Source organism: Bos indicus, chromosome 3, assembly GCF_029378745.1.
Source record: "Bos indicus isolate NIAB-ARS_2022 breed Sahiwal x Tharparkar chromosome 3, NIAB-ARS_B.indTharparkar_mat_pri_1.0, whole genome shotgun sequence".
NCBI lineage: Eukaryota > Metazoa > Chordata > Mammalia > Artiodactyla > Bovidae > Bos > Bos indicus.
In genome coordinates this window covers 83,721,725-83,728,375 of record NC_091762.1, presented here as the reverse complement: position 1 = coordinate 83,728,375, position 6,651 = coordinate 83,721,725, and positions in this window count along the sequence as shown.

The following is a 6,651-nucleotide window of genomic DNA, read 5'->3' as shown; positions in this document are numbered from 1 at the left end:
TGACCAGTGTGTTGTCTTGGCAAAACTATAGATGAGACTAAAAACGCCTAAGCTTCATTCTGGTCTCTTAAGGAATATAAAGTCTTTTATACTAAATTTCATTCTGCCCAAGAAAATGAATTATATGCTCTTATTTAAGTTATTTGCCTACATTCTTGTAGGCTATCGTCCATGGGGTCGCCAGGAGTCAGACACGACTTAGAAACTTCACTTTCACTTTACCCCATTAATATAGTCTCTGAGTCTACATAGTCTGTTTTTGTGTTTAAAAATATAGAAACCTCCACCGTAAATCCCAATCAACCTATTATACAACAATTCTTTTTGGAACTACAATCTGATGTTAAAAACGGCAATTCTCCCATTTTATTACACATATTCGAACACATTCTTGTCTTCCGGGCCCCATGACTTATGATAATGAACAAGCTGATAAACTGGTTTCCTTTGCTACTCCAGAGGAGCAGCATGCTCTGTTGCATAACATTGCTGGCTCCCTACACCAGCTATGGAAAATCCCATACTGCCAGGCTAAAGAAATTATTAGTAATTGCTCTACTTTTAGACTGGTAATCTTCGACCCATCGCACAAGGTATTAATCCTCACGGTTTGCAACTGAATGAACTATGGCAAATGGATGTAACTCAGTGCCCTGAACTTCCTCCATTTTCTTTCCTACACGTCTGTATAGACACAAATTCCTCTTTTATCTGGGCCACACCTCTTCGCGGTGAGGCTACACAACATGTTATACCCTGCCTGTATTTCTAGATGCTTTAAACATTTTTTACAATCTTTTTCTATTAAACATATTACAGGTATTCCTTATAATACACAGACACAAGATATAGTCAAAAGAACACATCACACACTAAAGTTGCAAATAAAAATTTTTAAAAAGAGGGTATACACAGACACACTACTGTCTACCTTATCTAAAGCAAACTTTACTAGATTCCAACATAAGATATTTTCTAAACCTATAACTATTGTTAATACAGTTTTGTTTTTAAAAAAAATTTTTTTTAACCTCTTCAAAAGATTCGACCCAAAGGGGCCCTTGGCATTCAAAGTGGAGATGAAACAACAAGAACCCCAGGTAGAAAAAACTCCAGTATGGGCTATGTCCGCTCTAAAGATCTCCAGAAAACACCACCCTCGGCAGCATCACCCCTATGATCTCCCCACTTAGGGACAAATAAAAACCCTTACTAATCGAGCTGAAAATTTGGTCTCTCAACAGGAATTGCCTCGGAGTCCTGAATACATTCTCCTGGCAATGCTCAGTTTTTTGCCCTGTACCTGCCCACCCCTATCCCCCCAACCCCCGCCCCCCCTCCAGCTTGAGCTCAACAAATACCCAACCCTCCTCTATTACAGATGGTTGAATGGACAGAGAGAGGACCAATCTTTTCAATTAATGACTCTATACATATGCTCCCTCCCTAGAACGTGAAGGAGCCATCACACCTTGGGGAGGAAGGAACACTAACTAACATTTCTTTAGGCTATGAAGTCCTTCCCTTGTGCATGGGCCCAGCAGTACTACGCATTAACGTCAGCCAACAAACTTGGGTTTTTGTCCCGCCTCCAAAAGACCTTCGGATGTTGTTTGGATTATTTACTGTGAACCATGTTTACACTACTAAAACTTTAGGGAAAGAGTTAGGGGAAAAACAAAAAACACTAAAAAAATGGTTACTGATGAAATATTACCATGACAAAGGACTTCTTGGCTGGCTTGAGGGTGCAATGGCACCCCTCCTCCTCTTTGAATCATTCTCTATAAACAAATTGGGCCTGAACAATGGGACGTTTGGAAACTTGCTGCAAACACCGAAAAATTTGGAACTTGGGCCAGACATTTCACAGAGACCTGTCGTGGTTTTAGTAACTATTTCTTTCGCTATAATCAGTCATATTTTATACAGGCCTGTGTCCCACCCCCTTTTGTTATAGCCATAGGAAATTTAAAATTTAATAAGACTTTACATTCTGTAACTTGTATTAAGTGCAAACTATATACTTGTGAAGGAGATCAGCCCTGGGATTTCTTTGGAAGTAATGATGCTAAAGTGGAAACTCCAGTACTTTGGCCACCTCATGCGAAGAGTTGACTCACTGGAAAAGACTCTGATGCTGGGAGGGATTGAGGGCAGGAGGAGAAGAGGATGACAGAGGATGAGATGGCTGGATGCCATCACTGACTCGATGGACGTGAGTCTGAGTGAAGTCCGGGGGTTGGTGATGGACAGGGAGGCCTGGTGTGCTGCGATTCATGGGGTCTCAAAGAGTCGGACACGACTGAGCGACTGAACTGAACTGAACTGAACTGATATACTTGTTTTAACTCCTCTGTTTCTTTAAGCTACTCAATTTTGTGTTACTCCTGTTCAATTCAGTCATAGTGCCTACAACTGGGAACAAATCAAATTTCATTTACAAAATATACATGATAATGCCTCTCTGAATGTACATTTACTGCAAAAGGAAATCTTTAAAACTTTTTCTAAAAATCTGCCTTCTTCCCCTAATTTGGAAACCTTAGCTGAACAAATTATCCGGGCTAGACCCACGAGGATGGTTTCAAAGTATTACCCACAGAATCGGGTCTAGAACTGTAACTTTGGCAATTGTCTTGATAATTATATTTGTTGTTTACTGTCGCCTTTCTATAAGGTTGGTTAATACTAACCAAACTCATTTGCTCAGGACTTTTTTTTTTTTTTTTTTACAAATATAATAAAACAAGGGGGATTTTCAGGAAGCATTTAACAGGGGGCTTCCTGTGTACTGTTTTGGATCTGTCAGGAATTCTCTGTTCCTTATTAATTCCTGAATATTCAAGTATTAAGAGGAGAGGCAAGCCTCTCCCCGGGGGCCCGAGGAATCCAGGCATTTCCTTCGTTAGTTTTTCTATACTGTGACAAGTACCCTCTTCCTTTTTATGAACCATATGGTAAAAGTGATTATTTACAGCTCTCTCTCTCTTTAATATGGATCACCTATGTTTTGTAAGTCTGGAATTTTAATCTTTATCTTTGCTGAGAATAACTACAGTATATATGTCCACACCATGTTGATTAAAACACCTTTGCTCCATCAGAGCTTTGGTCCCCGTGTCTTGCTTTCTTTCTCTCTCTCTCAGGCTATTTCTTTGAAGCACAGAGGTCCTCTGTGTTCACTTTCCTGCCTGGGCTTCTAAGACCCTCTTGAGAAGGCGCTCTGCACATTCACCCCGTCGAGAGGGTGGCTGAGGCCTTTGTGAACAGAGCAAGCCACGTGCAGGGGCTTTATTGGCTTTCTGCATAAACGGAGGAATATCAGCCTCTTTCTCTCTCCTTACTTTCTTATCGGTAGACTCCGGACCACCAGGTTCCGGTCCATTAAAGGACCTCAACAGTAAATGATATCTTTTCATTAAAAGGCTTTATAACCATTATGTTAATTGCCCACTCAAGTATTCCTCCTTGGAAAATTCTATGGACAGAGGAGCCTGGCAGGCTACAGTCCTCGGGGTCGCAAAGAGTCAGACAAGACTGAGTGACTGAGGAGTAGCACCAGCAACAATACATTGAATATACATGTAGGGCCAGGTGGATCACCTAGGTTTATGCATGTTGAAGATAGAATAAGGTCTTTGTCCTGCTTGACCAAAGCACCTCTAACCCATATCACCTTTGTCTGAATTCTGAATGGCTTTCAGAACTTGTGGGGAGGTGGAGAAGTCAGATGAGATTATCAAATGCTGCCTTTCCCCCAAAGAGCAGCGGGATGGTTTGTTGTTAAGACAAGACTGAGTTCTTTTTTTTTTTTTCAGTAGGACAGAATCTTCATAGTGTCTTGAGAGGAGAAGGCAAAGTTGGGATGGCTAAAATGCTTTGGAGTCTAGTTTCAGAAGCGTTTTCAAGGAAGGGCTTGATTAGGATTGGTTAAGGATCACGAAATAAGAGTTTAAGATTGATGATCACCACAAGAGAAGCAGCAAGTGTTCAGAGAATCTTGGGAAATATACTGTCAGTTGACATTTTCTGTTGAAAAACTGAATGATTATTTAAATCACTTTTTTTGGAAACTTTTAGAAATAAGCAATAGTTTCACCTTTCATCTTGTGGGCAAGAGGTCCCTGAAATAGTCAATTGTTGTTGATGCAGAGAGTGGAATAGGATAATTCTGTTACTGTAGACACTGTGTGGTTTTACATGCTTTCGGTTCTCTCAAGTCAGGTGGCCCACCTGAGAAAGGAGATAGTGGGGGGATGTGCCGAGCTGGTGGACCCGGACATGATCAGTTGCTTATCAGGATGCTAAAAAATAATCTTGCAATGGGAAACCTTTGTTCTCATAACCATATAACACAATAATGTCATTTGAATATATGCACACTGTTCTCTTGGCATTGACTTTTTGTCACTGGCCCCATAGGAAGCCCATTGGTCTTTTTCCTCCACATTCCCTCTCCTCTGACCATGGCATAGGCTTGACTCAATTATGGGGTTCATAGGGGTCTAAAATCTGGTTAGGCCTCCCTTTTTTGTCACAGAGTCCACCACAGCCAATGTGAAGATTTGCTGGTAGTCAAGTCACAAAAGACTGCACAGGGGACCTTTTCCACAGCCCTCCAGGAGCAGGAGATCTGCCCAGAAGCTCCCTCTGAACAAACACAAGGCCTTATTTGCATAGATATGTATTGGGAGTGGGAGGTGGTTGGGGGGCATAACTAACATTGATTGAGGGCCTATAAGGCATCCCTTGCACATCATATCATTGAAAAGTTCAGCATATCCATAGTCTTTGAAATCAAATAATATTTTAGTACTCTGACAGACCTCTGTTTAAAATAAATTTGTAGAAAATCTTTTCTAAAACTAGGACATCTCCTTGGTTTTATTTATTTTTTCAGGTCTATTTCTCTTTGACAAAAGACATCATTTAATATCTTCCACTGAACACATGCTACCCAGACAGGTAAGGTGAAGTTTGACCTCCTAGTCCCAACAACAGCAACAACAATTCTCTAATTAATTTTGTTTGTTAATTGTGAATAAAATGAAAAGATCTGAAGGGTGAAGAGTGCATTCTCTTCAGAATTTACTTCCCACCAGTGCTTCCATTCTGCTCTCTAACCCTCACCAGTTTAGTATTAGCAGTGAGGGCATCCTCTAGAAAGGGGTGTCTTCACCTCCAGCCCACCCTCCTTCACCCGTGTTCAGCTTCGCTTCCTTGTAGCTCAGCGCAGCTCTGCCCCTCAGCTTCCATGACTGCTCTCCATGGTCTCCTCCTCCAGATCCCCTTCTCAGACTCCTGTCTTTAAATCCCTTTATATACAGTTTAATCCTTGAGTCTTCCTCTCTTCCCTCCACTCCCTTAGAACACTAAAGAATTCTGTGATTACTTTCATGCATACCACTTCAATCGTGCTTCTCTGCCCTGATCTTCTGAGCCCCGTTCATCCATTCATGCCAGCTGCCTTGATTTCTGATCATGCAGGCATCCCTGGCATCCTGCCCTGTCTACTGCATCTGGCACCCTAGTCCTAGCATCTTGCACAATCCGTTCTGAGTTTGCAGCATTCTACTCTTAAAAAGCCCACCATCAAGGACCTCCCTCAGCCTACAGAAATCCGTCAACTTTAGCCTTGGATTCAAGATCCAGTTGGTCTGGCTTCCAAATGTCTACATGTGTGCTAAGTTGCTTCAGTCGTGTGCAACTCTTTGCGACTCTGTGAACTGTAGCTCATCAGGCTCTTCTATCCATGGCATTCTCCAGGCCAGAATACTGGAGTGGGTTTCTGATGGCCTCCTCCAGGGGATCTTCTCACCCCAGGGATCCAACCTGTTTCTCCAGCAGCCCTTGCATTGCAAGCAGCTTCTTTACTGCTGAGCCACCAGGGAAGGCCCTCCAAATGTCTGCTACCTGCCTATTGCCATACCTTCCACCTAGACAATACCCCTAAACTTTCCCTACATCTGAGAATTTCTTACAATTTTACACTGGATCATGGAAAAGGCAAGAGAGTTCCAGAAAAGCATCTATTTCTGCTTTATTGACTATGCCAAAGCCTTTGACTGTGTGGATCACAATAAACTGTGGAAAATTCTGAAAGAGATGGGCATACCAGACCAGCTGATCTGCCTCTTGAGAAATTTGTATGCAGGTCAGGAAGCAACAGTTAGAACTGGACATGGAACAACAGACTTGTTCCAAATAGGAAAAGGAGTTCGTCAAGGCTGTATATTGTCACCCTGTTTATTTAACTTCTATGCAGAGTGCATCATGAGAAACGCTGGACTGGAAGAAACACAAGCTGGAATCAAGATTGCCAGGAGAAATATCAATAATCTCAGATATGCAGATGACACCACCCTTATGGCAGAAAGTGAAAGTGGAGCTAAAAAGCCTCTTGATGAAAATGAAAGTGGAGAGTGAAAAAGTTGGCTTAAAGCTCAACATTCAGAAAACGAAGATCATGGCATCCGGTCCCACCACTTCATGGGAAATAGATGGGGAAACAGTGGAAACAGTGTCAGACTTTATTTTTCTGGGCTCCCAAATCACTGCAGATGGTGACTGCAGCCATGAAATTAAAAGACGCTTACTCCTTGGAAGGAAAGTTATGACCAACCTAGATAGCATATTGAAAAGCAGAAA